General features: G+C 40.9%; 1 protein-coding gene and 1 long non-coding RNA gene across 3 annotated transcripts in view; both read left to right on the forward strand.

Annotated features, from left to right (window-relative positions):
* Window positions 1–5583: 5583 nt before the first annotated feature.
* On the forward strand, window positions 5584–10494 carry LOC143703855 (uncharacterized). 2 transcript variants are annotated; one of them, XR_013191444.1, is made up of 3 exons: window positions 5584–8068; window positions 9924–9990; window positions 10244–10494. It is a non-coding gene; the product is annotated as an uncharacterized LOC143703855 (long non-coding RNA). The 2 variants fall into 2 exon arrangements; XR_013191443.1 differs by lacking the exon at window positions 5584–8068 and having other exon boundaries at window positions 9861–9990.
* A 9285-nt stretch (window positions 10495–19779) lies between these two features.
* The window catches only part of sh2b2 (SH2B adaptor protein 2), a 36866-nt gene continuing 36472 nt past the window's right edge, over window positions 19780–20173 (forward strand). The window contains exon 1 of the mRNA XM_077197308.1: window positions 19780–19920. The gene's annotated coding sequence lies outside the window, so the exon portion shown is untranslated. The remainder of the gene's footprint in view (window positions 19921–20173) is intronic.

Genomic DNA, 20173 nt, shown 5'->3' on the forward strand with positions numbered 1-20173 from the left:
TAAATGTATGAACATTTATTACATTATACTTTGTATTATATTACATTTGCATCAAATTACAAGACTAGTTACCGCTGCTGTGAGTTTCTAATACAGCGTCTCTCTCTGACTGCCGTTATCAATCTCTCTAATTTTGTCCTCTTTTTGAGAGTTGTGAAACACCTTTGTGGAGTTTTTCTTTTGCTATTTGAGGAAATGGGAACATTTATTAATTTATTGATTAATATAGTCACTTATTCATCACTATAGAAGTTTACCCAACTATAACGACTTCTGCTTCTGAGAAACACGGAAATGTAAAAAGGGTCTGTATACATATAATTTGACTCACCTTTCAGATCCAACCATCTGGCCTTTTAAATGTCCATGTTAAAGAGCACAGAGTTCAGTCCTTCAGTGAAGATGATTGCTGTAGAGCGGCTCTTCCTTCATTTTTAACTTGTAGCTGCTGTTCGATAGGAATCTTGGTAAATTTGTTGGTGATAAAACCCTCTCCATAAAACCCTTGTGCGTCCTTAAGGACATTTTTGTCTTTTCCAGTTTTGTTTTCTTGATAATTTTGCCTGTGTTAATGGCAACTGAATACATTTTGGCACAGGTGTGTATTTGTATTGGAATTTTAGTATTTCACCCCCATTTCCTTTAATTAATCAATTTTACACTAGTAACACAAAATAGTAGGAGATAGTGGCCACATAAACTTTTAGCGTGGATGGTAGGCACCCGTTATCCAACCTGTGCTGCAGGAAACGTAAAACTTCCTAAACGGGACTGATCGTCGGGTCGATATCGTTATCTCAACACCATTTCACAAACGCTCCCCATTTCAGAGTGTAAAGGCGCCTTGTGGAAGGTGCACAATACTCTGTGAGTGTGTCCAACACATGGGAAGGTAGTGTACCTAGCCTCTCTAAGGTCCCTGAAGCAGCCATGCATGAAGACTCCACATCTGGGGTGCCATATCATGCCTTTCAGTTGAGACGGAAGGAAATCCGCCAAGGGGGAGCCTTGAACTTGAGGGAATACCCACGCTGAATTATATCCAGCAGCCAGTGCAAAATGCCTGGAATAGCTCTCCATGTGTCTAGGAAATGAGATAGTGGCCTAAGCTGCCTGCTGTTTGAATGTTCGAATAGGAATGTTGGCAACCCAGTGGCGCTGAGAGGTCACAACAGGCACAGAACGCGGCTCTGCGCTGCTCTGAGGCAGGGCAAACAAAGCAGTATTGATAGGATGAGGAGGAAACGGCAGTAGCTAGCCGTGGGCTTCCACTATGTCCATGTGGGAAAAGGAGGCCTTTGAAGAGGCATGGCCGCAGCCGCAGGGGATGACAGGACCCGGTTCTATGTGGTTCGATGGGACCCGCACAAATCCTGCAGAAAGTCAAGAATTTTTTCAGGTGCGTCTTCAAAGATGGCAGTGTAAAGGAAAAGATTCTGACGTCATTGTTGCTCCTCTGCATTTTATACTGCCTGAAGGCTCGACAGTATTTGCATAGTCGCGACAATTTGCCTGTTAATTTACTGGTGTTATCCTATAAGGATTCAGGATTTAGTGCATAATCATTTTGTTTATAAATTAGACGCTTTGCAGTTGTTATATATGTTAAATATGTCATTTTGGATGTGTTCATTGTGATTATACTGGCTGGGTTTATAAAAGTTTGTAAAATTGACAGTATATTTGCTTGGAGCATTTGGAAACAAAGCTTTTCTATTTCCAAATGTAATCGTGTGCATCTCTGATGATTATACTGTGTGTATGTTGAGAAAAACATAGATTAAACACACTCGCAAAAGACACACCCCAAAGCGGAGGCGTTATAGCGTTGCCAGCGGCACTGAGCGGAGTTTTGCCGCTGTAGTGGACATTAGGACGTATTAGGCGTCAACCCACACGTTCAGAGGTGAACTCAACTGAGTATAATATTTGCAGGTGTCAAGGACACTCGGTTCAACCTAAGTCAGGTGCGTAGGGGAAAAATCTACCAAAATTTGGCGAGCCTGCCAGGAGTCCTCAGAATCTCTCTCTGTTGGTGGATGGGGAGGAGGCACTCTTGTCTTTGTTCTGCCAGACTGCAGAAAACCTGTTCGACAAAGGGACCATTCCGGACAGTCTATAAAAGGACTTAACGGTATTTAGGTAGGATGACAGACTCCATACTTCTCCTTTAAAATGCTTCTAAATTAATTGAAAGGTTGAATTGAATTTTGGTTCTGTAACGACTGAGACAAATCAGACACAATTATTTCTTTTAGTTAACAAATAATATTTAAAACTCCCTCCGGGATCTGTGGTCCCATCACCAAGAAGGGCAAGAAGGATCTTTGGTTACCATGACTATTATCAGATAAGTTGGTTTTATTGCTGTTAAAAATGTGATCACGTGGCCCAGACAGAGAAGACAGAAACAGACTTTAAAACAAACTTTGCTGCATTAATCATAGACAAACGGATCAATAAAGGAACATGCACCCCAGAAAATTGTGTGAATGATTTACTGTTTTGTGTAGTCTCTTTTAATTCTATTAATTTTTATTTTTAATACTGTGTATTTTATAATAGAACCAACGGTCAATGTAACCTCACCTATACCATGTTTGGTATTTATAAATTGCTACTTTAAAGATCGAAATGACTGTGTACGATATGTCGATAACAACAACATATTAGTAGTACAAGAATCTTTCATAGTTTCTTCATCAGCAACCAATCCAGCTGTACATGCAAATGAGCACGCTTGAAACAAAGATCCATAAATCAAATTCTCCCGCTTGGAAACTCCCCCTTTCTTATGGGTCGAGCCAACCCTGAGAGGAGGGACCTTTCTCAGGCTTTAAATTGCACCTCCACAAACCCTTCCCACTCTTAGTCCTCTCTTCATCTGGCTTTCACTGCTGTTTCTTCGGGTTGATGTCTGTGGGGACCCCCCACAGCCTGATCACAGCCTGCTATGCCTTCACTCTCTCAACAGAGTCAGACTGTATTTTCTTCAATCCAACTCAGAAGAAAACTGCAACTTTACCATCACTGAATGGGCAACCAATTCTTCCAACTTCCTCTTTTGGCCTTCTCGATACGTTCTAGGTGCTGTGCTGTCCTGCGTGGCCTCAGCAGGCCGCATGGTAGGACTCTCTCAACCACAACAGAATCAAGGACGACCTCAGGAGTTTGGCAAAACGTCTTTATTCAACGCAGAAGAAGTCCATCGCAACTCCCACCATTTGCTTTACGAGTCCTCTCAGGCCCAGGGCTGGCAGGCCACAATCTGAACTCCAGCCATGAGAACAGAGTCGAACTAACTATGCAAGTTCATCATATCTTCTTCATCCAATGGCGAAAAAAACAATTGCAACTTCAACATTTGACACACACTGAACCATCAACAACTTCAATTTTCAACAACTTCAAGAATTGTGTCCACTTCAAAGGCCATGCAAGTATACTTTTAATGAGGTGCTCTGAAATTGATAAGCTGATGGTTCTTTTCATGTTCAATTAATCTTTTCCGTAGCTTCATTTCATTTCCGGTTTTTGAAATTTTGAGTCGTGAACATTTTATTGGTTAGACTTTGATTTATATTTATGTATTGGCTCAAATGGGTTACATAAAAACGAGCAAAAGGTGCCCTTAAAGTGATGAATAAATAGTAATATATTAACTGCACGTATTTAAATATTATACTCTCTATCTGAAGTTGTCTACAATAAGTATCTAATGTAAACCCTGGGATACCTTGTGAAAAAACTGATCCATTGCAGAGATTCTAAGATTTTGGTTAATGTTAACTAAGATCATTTTTGTGCATTGTATGAGATTGGTGACCAAGTTAAATAGAAATTTTGAATTTTAACATGCACATATCTGACATTTTACAGTCATTTAAGAGACAGTATAGAGAAAGAATTCTCTGATAACCGAGGCACTCCTTAATTAAAATGTCTTTAGTACAAAAATGACGTGTCCTAAACGGACAAATGACATTAAGGTTCAGGGCTAGGGGCTACTCACCAATGATAATAGAAAAAGCAATAATAAAAGCACGCTCCGTAACACGCTCTGACCTACTAAAAAAGAAAAAGAGGAGGAAAGACATGGCTAAAAACAACTCCAGACCTGTCTTTGTTACGCAATAAAATAGTAGTGCTTTTGAAATGAAACAAATAATTAAGTCCAATTGGGGGTTAATTCAAAGTGATCCTATTCTGAGAAACGTTTTTCCGGAGCCGCCTATGACTGTGTTCAAGAAGGCACCATCCATAAGGGACAAACTTGTAAGAAGCTACCTTCCATGTCCTAAACAAAAACAATGGTTAGAAAAAGGATTGTGGGGGACCTATAGGTGTGGGTCTTGCAGTCATTGTGAGGGTGTCATTCAGAGTAAGATTTTTTGTGATTTGAGAACGCAGAGAGAATTTAAGACGAATGGTTTCATTAACTTCAACTCTGAATATGTGGTCTACCGCCTACAATGCCCATGTGGGTGTTTCTATGTGGGCAGAACTAAAAGAAAACTAAAAGAGCCGTTTTATGAACACAAATACATAATCCGAGTCAACAACGAAGATTACCCTATGGCCAAACAATATAAACCAATACATCATAGTGACGCATCATCCTTGAGAATTCAGGGTATTGAAATTATTAAAAAATCAATACGTGGAGGTGACATTTTAAAACGGTTATTGCAACGTGAAACCTTTTGGATATGGAGTTTTAAAGCAATGGACTATCCAGGATTAAATGAGGAGATAGATTATAGACCTTTTTTGTGACTCTGTAATATTGTTTTTTCTTGTGATTACCTATTTCTCATGTGTATTGTATATGTATATGTGTATGCATGAATGTATATGCTTGTGTATGCATGAATATATGCGTGCTACCTGTTACTTGTGCTTTTACTTACAATGTGACTAACAGCTTTAGTGCTGTGAATCATGTGAGAGGTGTGTTCTATCAATATATGCATGAGTGTATATGCATGCTATTTTGTTGCTTGTATGTTTTTCATTTAACATTGTGATCAACAGATTCGTTGCTGAGAACCATGTGAGAGACGTGCCCTGGCAATGTATGCATGAGTATATATGCATGCTATTTGTTGCCTGTGTTTCTGTTCATTATTGTGATTTATATTTTTAGTACTGGAAACCGTTTGAGAGGCTTGTCTTAGCAATTACCTGTAGACCTTTAACACTGATTGCCAGCACCTGTGTGTTTGCTTCTACTTGTGTGTCTTTGTCATTATAAGATCAGTTTTCTATCTGCTTCACTATGCCCTGAAGAAGGCGTTTTAAATTTGTCCATTTAGGACATGTCATTTTTGTAATAAAGACAAGGGGTGCCTCGGTTATCAGAGAATTATTTCTCTATTCTGTCTCTTATATGTTCTACCTTGGACCGAAGAGCACCCAAATCAAACTCAAAAAGGATTTGAGCACACCATTCATCTTGAATCTAAATAGCATTTTACAGTCATTTTTTAGTTTCTAGTAAAAAGGTAAAAGACAAAGAATTCTTTACTTTTACGTTACACACTATATTATAATTAGACTTTTCCTGCGTTTTCCCTGTGTTTCGCAAAGAAGAATGCTTGCTTTCCCGTAAAGAACAACTCCGCTTTTTAATATAATGAGGAACTGCTGTTGTGTTGTCAACCAGATGAGACTTCTGGAATTAAGCAGTGGGTTTAATTTGATGTTTGCGGTTCTCTGAGTGTTCAAATTTCAGACAGCTGCCTTGACAAATGGGAGCGAAAAGACTGAAGTCAAAGATGACTGCAGAAAGAAGAAGAGAAAGTGGCTGACGGGCCTTCAGCTCTCCTCCTGAAAGAGGAAGTTAACAATTCTTAGAAGGGTCAGCATGGAAAGAGACTGATTCAGTGCAGGAAAAGGTGAAAATTTCACTTTAGACTTTTCCTAAGGACAATTTTGCCATGCATTATGCAATTTTGTGGCAGGATGGATAAAAAGACAGACTGAGGAGAGAAACAACTGAGCCCATACACCACAACACCAGGCCTTTGAGTGCCATCACAGGCTGACGATCCAATGTATCAGCCCAACAAGTTCAACTGAATGACAATCCACACAGAAAGACTTCCATCCCCTTCCTTCTGGGCCAGGTGTTGCATTTTCAATGATCACTACAAAGATAGCTTCAAATTGAGTTATTATATACTTGATTCTTTTTTGATTATTCACTGGTTTCCAGCAGTTCTTTGTATCCTCTGTTAAACTAACACTCTGAATCTGCTTTCAGTACGTGCCAGTCCAGCCCTACTGCAGGATCAATAGCAGAAGTGGGTACTTGACTCACCAATCCTTTAAAACTGGCGCTGGATTTGGCATAGTGACTGAGGGTTATTACATTAACCAACTAATGGTAAAAGCATGAATAGATTATTGACTATGCAGAATTCTCTGGAAAAGGAAACAGGAAAATAGAACAAGGTGTCCAAACAAACATTATGGCTAGAAACAACTATATTGGTCCCTCCATTTCAATTAAATGTAATTTTCTAGATTCAATAAAAACAATAAATCTAAAATTCAAAACTTTTGAACTCACAAATTTTGTCATATCCAGGGGTATGAGATGGAAATGTTTTTTTCTTATTGGCCATGGATCCATGATTGTTTGGAGATCTCCGATCTTGTTTTAAATAGCTTATGAGCAACAACATAAAAGTTTGAAAAATTGAAATTGCACAATGAATGACAAATTGCATTTGAGAAACTAAAATTGTCTCTCTCAATTCCAACTGTGGGTCTATAGAATTATTTTGAAGTGGTTAATATATTTGATTTTTAAAAGTTAGGTTTACGTTCATGGTGTTAAACTCAAACCCATGGCGACAGCATCGGACAATTGACAATTGATATCCTAACGTTTAGACACTGTAGCAAGGGGAATGCCACAGTGTGTCTACATTCTGTAGCTTCTGTCGTACACAAAAGATGTGTAACCGTTCAGATTTGGTGGTATTCCACCCCTAGTAATATATTCCCCATTCAGTTCACAAGCTGCTGATGCAGACAAAAAGGTATGCTTCTCTGGCCAGAGAGGGATGTGAAAGGGTGTGAAAGTGATTGTGTAAAAGATTGTGTTCTGAGAGACAAAGAGACAAATAAATTATGTCAATCAAAACAGCTGTATCTAAATGTATTAAGTGGGCCCACAGGTTAAAATATGCCCAATAAAATAATGGCCATGGATGAATTTGCCTAACTATTCTGGCCTGGGTTATTGTTGTGGCAGAAAGAAACAGTGCGCCTGCACATCGCATAAGTTGGGAAGGCAGAGAGCAAGTAAGCTTGACCTGTCCACTCCAAATTTAACGTTTTCCCCTTTTGCAGGATGTCATGATGGATTCCTCGAACAGAACTGATTCTGTTCCACACAAATATAGTCTTGTTACTGTTAACATGAGCAAAGGCCTATGCTACTGAGGGAGGTGAGCTCAAGGATTTGTTGAGAATAAATTTGAAATATCATCCACAAGGTGGATAAATACAGGGAATGCAAATCAGATGATAAAACCCCAAATTGTGCATGACAGAAAACAGAAATTACGTGGGTTAAAGCCATTGTATTGATAGCAATTAAAGAATAAGGAGAGGAGCCAGGACAGCCCTCAGCCCACATGAAATTTCACAGGTCTCACCAAAAAAGGACGACCTACCAGACAAGCAGATGAGTTAATAAATGTTGTTGCTAACAAAAAATCTTTAAAAAATACTCCATTCACAGGTGAAAGTAGCCAGGAAATGCTTCAATCCACCAATAAGGACCAGTGGGGTGCGTTTGTAACGATCAGCAAAATGGTTTGAGACTGTGACACCTGGGTCCAAGGTGTCACAACAACCAGACTCAACAACCCCACACGCCAACGCACAGCATAAAGTGGGGGAACAAGGACATGCTGGTAATGTACCTACCATGTCAACGAAAGAAAACGCCCATTGCAACGGCTCGCAAAGAGTCACTCTGGTGAAGATCCATGGGGCAACGAGATAATCAACACACCTTGAGGAAGATGTGGACCAACTAGATTAAAAAAATGTAAGACTAATTAGCTGCACAGTACTTGGTAGCCTTGTCCGCCTAAATGAATTATAAAAAAACGTAAAAAACTAGGAGGCTATTTGCAGTATATTAAATCGTTTTTGACCTAACGTTAATTATGTCGGCTCTGACAGCGTTGCATCACGTGCACCTGCGCAAAATCATAGCCTATGATTTCCGAAAACAGTACAATGTCAATTAGTGATATTGGCACAAGAACTGTTGAGGAATATGCAACAATTTAGACAATTGTTTTTTTCATATGTTATAATAACTGACAGACACTATAATTTCTGCCGCTCTGTGCATGTCCTCGCACAGAGCGAGGCTGAAGCTCAGCTTCGCGGCTGAGACACCAATAGACTATTAACTTAAAGCTTTTACTCTTAAACACACAAGGCACATCCACTTTAATAAAAAAAGTCGACAATTCCTTCTGTGATATTATTTTTGCGTTTGGATGATAGAGGAGGCTTAACATCCAGCGTGGTCTGGGTGTGTCTGGGCGATGCTACCGTCATTGCTGGCGGGAGTGCCTGCAGTTATAAAGTGATTATTAGACTAAAACATTGAAATATGCCAATTCTGATATGTTCATATAGCCTACTCAAAACAGACGGGGCAACCTAACGCAGACAAGTTAGCTTACCGTTTTTAGGTGATATGCCATGTTTGTAGACGAGCTGTGATATGCAAACTGTTGCTTGCAAACTTTGCATTCAACTTTTTTTCCGTTATCTATTTTTGTAAAATGCTGCCACACTGCCGATGTCTTTGACATAGTAAAAGAGGACTGACTGAGGACTAACATTTACATTTACATTTATTCATTTTAATCAGACGCTTTTATCCAAAGCGACTTACAAATGAGAACAATTTAAGCAGTTCAACTAACAATAGGACAACAATATGCAAGTGCTATGACCCTTTCCAGTTGTTGATTAATCCCAACTCTTCCCAACTCTTGATTAATTATTGAAAGTGGCTACGGACTCAGAAGTTCTGGTTGAGTTGGGCAGATCATTCCACCAGCAGGGAACAGTCAAGGTAAAGGTCAGAGAAAGAGATTTTGTGCCTCTTGGAGATGATTCACCACAAGACCACGTTCACTTGCAGAGCGCAAGTTTCTGGATGGCACGTAAGTCGGAAGTAATGAGTTTAGGTAAAAGGGAGCAGAGCCAGTGGTTGTTCTGTAGGCAAACGTCATTGACTTAAATTTGATGCGAGTGGCAGATGGCAACCAGTGCAATTTTGTGAGGAGAGGAGTGACGGGTGCTCACTTCGGCTCATTAAAGACCACTCTTGCTGCAGCATTCTGGATCCGTTGCAGAGGTTTGACAGAGCAAGCTGGAAGACCAGCCAGGACTTCACAAGGTTTAGTTGAAGGTGGTGGTCCTTCATCCAGTCAGAAATGTCCGTCAGGCAGGCTGAGATACGAGCAGCTACCGATCATCAGGCTGAAATGAGAGGTAGAGTTGTGTGTCATCAGCACAGCGGTGATAGGAAAAGCCATGTTTCTGAATTACAGATCCTAATAATGTCATGTAGATGGAGAAGAGAGGTGGTCCAAGCACTGAGCCCTGAGGCACTCCAGGTACAGGTACACTCAGGTACACTCTATAAAAATATGGTTCTTTAAAGGTTCTTTACACGTAGTAACAGTTTTAGTACCGTATCGTCCTGAAGAACCCTTTATATGCTGAAATGGTTTAGGGTTCTTTATTCCCGCATTTTTGTTTTTCAAATCTGTAACTTTCAAAGCCTCCTTATTACAAATTTTCTGGAGCTCAGCTAAACAACTATAAAAATTTTAACAATAATTACCTAACAATCATGTCTTTTTCTCTTTTAGTTTAACAGAACATGAAGTGTGAGCAACTCTGCTCAGTTAAGGATACTCATCTTCTCTTCTCCACAAAGTAAGTAACAGAGATATGGAATTTATTATCCATATTGTTTGATTTTTTTTAAATTATGACTTTATGCCTAAACATACCCAGTCACAAAAAACATTAAAGCTATACCATGACTTTATATCACGTTATCCTTTTAACTTGGTAAAGGGCTCATTCTGTCCATTTTTGCTAATTTTGGCCTTCATGAACATAATAGTTTTTACATATTCAAATGGAAGATACACAATGCAACTCTAAACTCAATTGTTTATTTCAGATGGTGTCCTGTACCATAACCTCATCATCTGCAGAGAGTAACTGCCATTCAGAATACACACATAATGAAGGATGTAAAGACATCATAGAGGATTGTGAAGATATTTCACTGGAACTTGGTCTTCATTACATCTATATCATGTTTAATGTCAATTATTATTTATTAATGTATTCAGCTAAAAACTGTTATTAGAGCGCTGCCATGTTTGCTACAATCTGTCATGTTAATAAATAATAAAGATACATGAACAAGAACATGCTGTTTTTTATTTTTTTACTTAAAACCCAAATAGAGGCAACAAGATATAAGACCAAGCAGATTGAGGGCTAAAAAAACAATATTAATAAATAATTTACAAAAAATAATATTAAAAAAAATATTAATATTAATAATATGATTATTAATATATAATATACTGTTAAGATACCCTTTCATCAGAGTCTGTAAAAAGGTCAGAATATTCTTGTGCAATCTGGTTAAAACTCGCAATACAGGCCGAAAAGAGAATCTGTAAAGTATTCAATTGGTTTCAGAAAAGACAACCAGTGTTTGTATGAACTCTTTATGAGTTGTGAGATTATAATATGAAACATATTTAATTTTTGGAATATTATTAGTTGTATGTGTCACAGTCTGTTCTGTTCTATTTCAGTTATCATGGACATTCAGTTTATTTTCACGTCACATGCCTTCCTTTGTTTGTATTCCCGCCATTTCTTAGTTACCATGATCACCTCATTATGAGTTAATTATGTTCAGCTGTGTAGCTTTTTTACCTAGTTTGCGTTCCTATATAATTTCTTCCTTTCCAATCGCTCCTTGCTCTTCACCGTCTTGGTTAGAGTGTGTTGCTCCATGATCATCTGTTTGCTAGAATTACCATTAAACCTGTAATTTTGGATTTCTTATCTTCGTCTGTGTTTGCCTTCCCTCAATCACTGTAACTGATGAACCGACAAGCCCAAATGGTGGACGATAGGGCTAAATTTATCGTCATGGCTCAGGAGAGCCCTGATTATTTTTCATGTAAGAATTTTTGTTTTTTTGGCCAGCAACTGCCCTCTGGAGGATGAAACCCCCAAGACCCTGTTCTGGATTGGGGCAAACTTCCACAACACCATCCACCTCCCAGTCACCACTGGACTGACTTGGAGGGAAGTCGTCGTGAGGTGTCTGGAGTGCATATGGCCCCGATCCAGAACCGGGCCAGGCCCAGAGCCCAGCCCATCACCACCCCGTTCGACGACGCCTAAGCCCCCCACAGACTGGAAGCTTCTGCCTGCCGCGGCGAGTGAGCCTATACCCGAGGATGGGAAGGCGGAACATAACGTCGCCCAGGAGCCGAAGCACCACCAAGTGTCGACCAGGGGTGTGAGCTGACTTCGCCGTGGGAGTCCTCGTTGAGTTCAAGGGCATGGAAGCGAGCCCCACCCACCCTGCCGCCACTGTGAGCGAGCACCGGCTGGATTTATAGGACAGTTTAATTGAGTGTGGTGAGATTAATTCCCTGGAGCTTATCTGAATCTGAACCAGTATCTGAATCTTCATCAGTCCTATTAATCCCAACCATCCTCCCTCTCCCGCCACCTCTACTAACTGCCATCAAGGGCACTCTGTTTTTTTTTGGGGGGGGGGGGGGGGGGGGGATTTGTGCCACTCTTCATTTCCAGAACTCTGCCAAGCCTGTCACCCAGTCATCATTGTCTCCCATCAGTCCCGCTGGGTTATCACATCCTCTCAGTGGCGAGGTAACCGCGGACCTGCTGGGAGCCCACTCCTCCTGGGCGATATGAGCCCATGGCTCCGCCTCCAGCCTCGTCACACTCTGTCCCGCCTCGACCCATCGACATGGCTCCCGCACCTAGCTCCTTCCTCTCTCGATTCCAGTGTCGACCATTGAGCATTCGACCTCACTGGATTCCTTTGGACCGTCGGCTCCACCTGGGTCGAATATCGCCAAGCCTCAGCTACGGACTTGCAGGCCGTCCTTTGCTCGCCGGCCCTCCACCCCTTTGGCTTCGGCAAGCTCCACCCTCCCTCAGGCTCTAATATCCAATCAGAAAGCGAGATGATGGAAGACAGAAGCATGAACGCAGTAATGGCGCAGCACAAAGTGAAATTGATGTGGACAGCAGAGATGGAGGATCAGCTTGTTGATTTGTGACACGAATGTTTGTACAACGTGTCGTGTAAATCCTACCATAATAGACTGGGAGGAGAAGAGTTGGTCCACGACTTCACCCAAACCCTTTTCTTTTTTTCCGTGAAGTTTCTGTGAAAATCATTCCAAACACTATCATCGCAATTTCTTCCTGCATATCGTCCGTCATGCTTATTCTGAAGTCTCGTGAGATTTTGATTTCCTGTGTTCACAGTCGAGACTCTGGTTGAAAATCTGTTAGTGTGTGTTGTGCTGTCTGTCACATCATGGCACACCACACACTATAGGAGCAAAACGGTTAAATCTAGGATTTCTCGTCCTCATGTTTGTGGTCTATCATATTTTGAAAATCTTATAAGTTGTAAAAAATCTTTTGGTGTTTACCCAGCATTAGGCATCAACCTGCATGTTCAGAGGTGAACTCAATTGAGCATAATATTTTCGGGTGTCAAGGACACTCGTTTCACTTTTCCATTTAAAACTTTATGTACTGCTAAATACATTGTCTGTTTGTACAAGAATAAAGTTCAACATAAGCCTATACTATTTAAAGCTACAATATGTAAAAAAAAAATGCTGCTAGGGGTCGCTAACCTCTTACAACAACAAAGGCGTAGGTTGACAACGCAGTGATAAGCTAATAATGTTTATGGATGAGTGAATACATTGATGTTTTTTAACATGGTATTAAGCAGGTCGCGATTTAAGCAGGTCGCGATTTAAGCAGGTCGCGATTGCTAATGAGAGGCAGATTTCAGCGCCACACGCGAGTCCCGCGGATATAAAGGAATAAGGACATTTCATTCTACCGAACTACCCGCAAGTGCTGAATTAATACTCACACAGGTCAGTTTATTAGACGAATGAAACTTGTGAGGTAACGCAGCGCTGTTTCACTTGGTCTACACTATCATACTAAACTGCATTTCAGTGTGTTGAAAGTTATAATGTTATTCTACATGTTAGTTTGTCTGTATGAGACTAGCAGTAAGCTAGATCAACATTAGTATAACAGTTCCCACTTTATATTAAGTGGCTTTAAGTATTATGTACTTACATTGAAACATATGTACAATGTACTTATTGTGTTCATGTTGTATTGTAAACCACTTTTGCTGCTATTGAGGTACGGGTAAGGTTAGGGTCACGTGTGGTGGTATGGGTCGGTTTAAAGGGATAGTTCACCCAAAAATGAAAATTCTGTCAGTATTTACTCTCCCTCATGTTGTTCAACCCCGTAAGACCTTCGTTCATCTTCAGAACACGAATTAAAATATTTTTGATGAAATCTGATAGCTGGATCACTCCTCCATAGGCTTCTTCAGGGATTGAAACTTGCCAGCCCCAAAAAGTCATTAAAAACATCGTTAAAATAGTCCCAGTGACTACAGTGGCTCAATCTTAAGTTTATCAAGCGACGAGAATACTTTCTGTGCGCAAAAAACAAACAAAAATAACGACTTTATTTCAACTATTCATTTCCATCTCTGTGGGCCTCTAGTCAGTTAACTTAGGATGATTGCGTAAAAGCTACGTCACACGTAGGCGCACTATTGGCCGACGCTAGTCATGTGGGTGATGCGTGTGACGTACATTTTTTTACATTTTTATTCATTTAGCTGACACTTTTATCCAAAGCGACTTACAATTGCTATATTTCAGAGGTCGCACGCCTCTGGAGCAACTAGGGGTTATTCTCGTCGTTTGATAAACTTAAGATTGAGCCACTGTAGTCACTTGGACTATTTTAACAATGTCTAAAATGACTTTTCAGGGCTGGCAAATTTTCAATCACTGAAGAAGCCTATGGACTAGTATGGAGGAGTGATCCAGCTCTCAGATTTCATCAAAAATATCTTAATTCGTGTTCCGAAGATTAACAAAGGTCTTAAGGGGTTGGAAAAACATGAGGGAGAGTAAATACTGACAGAATTTACATTTTTGGGTGAACTATCCCTTTAAGGGTTGGTTAAGGTGTAAGGGAAGGGTCAACAGTGTAATTACAAATGTAATTACATACATTAATCACAGCTGTACTTACATGTAGCCATATTCAAAATATAAGTACAACATAAAAACATGTACACAATAAGTCCATTGTATCAAATCATTAGTCTCAATGTTGGTACATAGTTCTTAAAGCCACTTAATATAAAATGGGACCCACTTTCTCCATTTGCTCCCCTGTCTAATAAAGTACATGCAGGAGCAGCGTCTCTGTCAAGTCGAAGTTTGTCATGGACGTGGAGCTCTCGGCATCTCGAAAACGCCACGCCGACATTGATCCTCGTTCTCCTTCTGTCCCAAAGTCTGCTTGCCATGATCCATAATGTTTGAACGAAACAACAACAACGTGAGCATGCCGCTAGACATAACGCAGTTGTCCACGTCTGTCGCCATGGTTACTATGGCAGTATGAGCGGAAACCACGGATAACGCGGATATAGCATCATTGACAGGCGACAAGTTACAAGGGATAGGCACTATTTTAAATTGTGAATTTCTCTGAATTTACAAATTCTTTACAAAAACATTTAAGATAATGGAAGCACAAAATTGAAAGAAATATATAACACTGTGTAAGTGGTTTTTGGATATTTTGATACAAAATTCTTACATATTGTACCATTAAACACCAATGTAGTGGAGTCTATGTTTTTTTAATCAGTTTTATTTTGATAAACATAACACAACATAATAACACAAGTTCATGAAAATATATTTTACTGTTATAAAAACTAGTGGAACTGAAGGTGTGAGAATAAACACGAAACACGCATGATCGTTGTCATGCAGTGGATTCGGCCAATCGTGAAACAGCTGTATCAGAGCTCTTTTAGTTTATTTTTATTTCTAACCGGCATGCACTGCTTCAAGTCAGCCTTCGAATCGGTCTGCGCGGCGCTGTATGAAGTCTAAGGCCCAATCCCAATTCGCCTACTTATACTATGATCTAAAAGTATGTACTCTTTTTGTGAAGAAAAAGTACATACTTTTGAGTGTGTAGCAAAAGAGTAGGCAAGCTTTGGGACATACTATCACATCATCTTTAACGGACAGATCTGTTGCGTGCATCCTGTCACCGTAAACTGCCTTGTCAATCATCCTGTCACCGTAAACTGCCCTGTCAATCATCCTGTCACCGTAAACTGCCTTGTCAATCATCCTGTCACCGTAAACTGCCCTGTCAATCATCCTGTCACCGTAAACTGCCCTGTCAATCATCCTGTCACCGTAAACTGCCCTGTCAATCATCCTGTCACCGTAAACTGCCCTGTCAATCATCTTGTCACAGTTAAAATCCTCCATTCAATCTAATTTGATTTCCTACTGTTTCGGAGGAGCACGTTCATCTCCAGTCGTGGGTCTTTCATGCGGAGATTCTCCTCATGTGTTTGCAATTGAATATAATGATGCATTTAAAAGGAAATGGCCAAACGTATCTTTACAAAAGTTCACAATGCTGCTGCAGATGCAATATGATGTAGACAACGTTGAATAAATACATTTTCGTCAGGTTAGATACTGATAATTAATCACTCAAACCCTTTATCTAAACCTCTCTACATAACCGCCAGACTCGCACGTCCTTCATGTCTGTAGTTTTCTAACACTTTTCACTCATGTTTGCAGTTCTAACCGAATCCTCGTCCAACTCGTGATGGGTTGTGGGCAATATTAGCCGTTAGCGTGCGCATCGATCTGCACTTCGGATTCTGACCGGGAATTGTAGACCATCCGGGTATCTTTTTAGGACGGATAGTATGCGAATTGGGACTGGGCCTAACAAGCCTTTTCTCTCTGTCAGACTCACTTTATCTGTTTACATCGGCAGATTCGGCACGTTCGGGGAGGAGCGGTAATATTTTATGGTGTTACAGTAGTGAAATTACAAACAAGAAATACACATTCTGAGACATGAAATGAAATGAATAAAAGGAAATTTAATTACATCGTCTTCCTTCTATCACTTTCACCTCAAAGTTTTCAGTAGGCTGTTCTAAATGTTCATTTTGTAAACCGTGTCCTCCATCAGTCTGTGTAAGGGAATAATTCATTCAGCTGTGTGAGCCTTCCTCTGTCTGACCCGCAGCAGTGTGTGTGTGTGTGTGTGTGTGTGGTGTAGTGTTTCAGAAAGCACAGGTGACCCTCTCTGTTGACCTCTGATCCCTGTCAGCATCTCTGCTGTTTCAGTTCATCTGATTCCCTGTGACTGAGCTCTCAGCCCATGTGACCCGACTCGGCCAATCAGTGTGTCCGATGCCAGAGACTCTGCTCTTCGCTGTCTGCAGCTGTAGATTATCAGTCTGACTGACTGCAGACACTCGCGTGTTTAATCTGAGCAGTTTTGTTTCTGTTTGTGAACCTGCAGCATGTTTGATGTGAAATATTAACAGCAAAACCATAAGACTGAGTTTGTACCGCGGGATCAGATGATAATGCCATACTGTATTATTCATGTAGGCTACTTAGAAGAATACGTCTGATAAACATGGTGTTAACTCCAGTGAATGATGCTGAGCTCATCACAACCACAGATTGATTATAACTTTGATTCTGTGTGTTTAAACACACACGTGTGATGATGAACCTCTCAGATGCTCTATCCTTCTCTATTCTATTCTTGTCTGGTTCAGTGAATGAATCTCAAGCAACACATTTCACATGAGAATGAGTAAAAGCCAGACTCTGGCTTCATTCGTCTTCAGTCGACACACAGAGTACGAGTGTTTGAGACACTGAGCACATTCCCATGAATCCGTGTGTCGTATGATGAGAAAAGCACGTGTGTCTTTATGAACGTGTGGATTCTCTCTCCTCCCACAGTCCTTTGCGGCTCAGCGTTTCACACTGAGATTCAAGGCAGACTGTTATATATTATTTGTGTGTGCGCTCTTGGGCTGATATAGCGTGTGCAATCTCAGATCTCAGAGTTTGTTTGGGGTCCTTCTGATCGACACACTGAGGTCTCTTGTAGCGGGTTTCCTCTCTGGTTTACTTCAACTGATCTGGGTGTGATTCATTTCAAATGTACTATATGGGAAACACCCTTGAAGCATTTCATTAAGACGAAGTCTTAAAGTCCCCCTGTAGTCAATAATTGTATCCCTTAATGCTCATCTTTGATCACCAAAATGACATATTTAAATGTTTTTCCTTGAAAAATATTCTTTATGCCTTAAAATAGCTTGAATGTAACTCATTTAGTATTCGTTGTTCTATGAATATGCAAATGAGCCCCGCCTCCACTCACTCACTTACTCACTCAGAGATCCACTCGTTGACGATCACACGTTGATCTGATTGGTTACAAGGTAGTTTGTGACGTCAGAAACACCAGCGATTTCAAACCGTGTCTTTGATTCACTGCAGTTTTAAGGAGAAAATACTCAGCAATGCTGTCGACTTATGAATTTACACATGGTTTGTCTTAAAGCGTATTAAAAACATCACATAGACACATAAGCAACATTAAAAGCTGGATTTTCACCACATGACTTCATCAAAAACAAGAGGTCTATGACACCTGGAGAAAGGCCAGCATCGGTCAGCGTGTTGCTTGTGTTTGTGGGTCTCACTCACTCGTCTTCTGTTTGTGTTGACGCTAATAGAGTAACGTTACAGATGTTTTCCAGCCTTCAGTCTCACTGAGATTCTCCAGCGACTGTGTAAACCAGAACAAGAAGACGGTCTCAAAGCTTCACAAGTACCACAGTTTCTGCAGTATAAAGTGTGTATGGGTGTGCACACTATGTGAAGTTTCAGTACTGTATATGACAAAGCAAACCGCATCAGTGCATCACCAGTCTGACGAATTGGACGTAATATCCAGTGTGATTTGAACAGCTCTACTTTGACTCATTTTAGATATAGACTGTCGAACGTCAAGGCATTTTACAAACTCTAGTCCGATAGAGTAAATGGTGTATTTGGCGTGCTGTCTGAGGAGGGATGCTGAAAGCTGACGAGGAAGGAAGGTGAGTCAACTGTGTAGAAACTCTCAAATTTGCTGGGTTATTTTTTTACCCAGACTGCTGGGTTCTGCCTGTAGGGTCATTTTGTTGGGTTATTTACAAAGTGTGGGTTAGTTTTGTGTGTAACCCACTGCTGGCTTAAATTTAATAAATAGCATTTACTGCAAGGAAATATAAGGCTATGTTTACACGGAAAACGCAAAAGTGGCGTTGGGTTATCACTTTTAATTCTGCGTTTAGACGAGTGTTATGGGGGGGGGGGGGGGGATCTGCGAGCATATGGTGGCGCAAAAGTGTGTGAAATTCGATGTAGTATGCAGTCCAGGCGGCTAGGTGGCAATGTGAAGCACCGCCACACAACAACACCAAGTCCGCGCGCCTGCGTACAACCTTCCTTCTACTTCTCTCCCTAGTAGCGCAAGATCAAAACATGGCGAAGCGAACACCAAAAAGACTCTTGTACGTTTATCAGCTGCTAGGGCAACTTTAATGTCTGATGTATGGAAATAATCCGACATGTTGGTTGTTATTTTCCTGTACTGGGGCAAGCCTGTGACGTAAACGCGTACGCCACGAGAGCAGATTTGCGTTTTTACACTTTAGACGGGAACGCGACTGTGGAGCGTTTCTAAGATTTCCACTCTGGAGGGTGGTTTCACTTTTTGTGTTTTTAAGCCTCAAAAACGCCATCGCCGTGTAAACGAAAGGCACATCTGATAAAATATTTTTACGTTTTCACCCACGAGCGTTCTCGTGTAAACAGGGCCTAAATAACCATTAATGAGGTAAAACTTAGCCCAGCATTTAGTCAAAATGAGCAGAGTTTGGGTTATTTTTGCAACCCAACCTGCTGGGTTACTTTAACCCAGAATGTGTTATGTCCAGCGCTGGGTTGCCAAATGGTTTGTTTTTAACCCAGCCATTTTAGAGTGAATATAGGCTTCCTCTCATGCTGATATGATTGGATGTGATGATTGCCGTTGACGAGTTGATTGGATATATCATTAGAACATGCTCCTCCCAAACTTTGTTAATGAAACATCATTTTTTTAAGAAGACTTGGACACCACTCACATCCATTGCTGTATAATATTTCTCTTACGATTACTGTATTAAAGGGAGAGCATACAGTATAGTAGCCTATTAGCATATGGTGTTCTAGTCAGTGCCTCCATGAACATACAGCAGCTGCAGTGTGAGTGTGTGTGTGTGTGTGTGTCCACTCATGATGTGATCCCAGTGAGTCTCAGGCCTGATGGAGGAGGAGGAGGAAGATGAGGATGATGTTCTGAATCACCTTCAGTCAGTGGTGACCGATGACTTCATGACGTAGCCCATTCAAGGACCAATCAGAAATCGCGCTCTTCCACTTTAAGAGCAGCTGCATTGCCTGGATAATAGACGCGCGCGCGTGACGCGTCATGTATCAGTCTCTATAGATGGATGATATAGCGATGCGATGTGCTGGACTCCTCCACAAACCCGCGGCGATGGACCTGGATTAACAGCACTGGCCACATGCAGTGACGCATTTAACGGAGGTGAGAATGGACGCGTGTAATGATGATGATAATGATGATGATTCAGCGCGCAGCGTTTACAGGACGCGTTCAAAAACGCGAGTCGGAGCGCAAGATGAACGCGTCCTGAATGAACGGCCCTTCGCACTCATTCATTATGCGCCGCTTTACCTGTGTTCACTGTGGGTTTAAGCGCTTAATGTGGAGTAAGTGATGATTGAATCCGTTATAGTGGGTCACAGTCGCTGGTTCTGGTTCAGTGTCGGTCATCATC

This window comes from Siphateles boraxobius, unplaced genomic scaffold (assembly GCF_051911475.1).
Source record: "Siphateles boraxobius isolate OS27281-9 unplaced genomic scaffold, OSU_SipBor_1 39, whole genome shotgun sequence".
Lineage (NCBI taxonomy): Eukaryota > Metazoa > Chordata > Actinopteri > Cypriniformes > Leuciscidae > Siphateles > Siphateles boraxobius.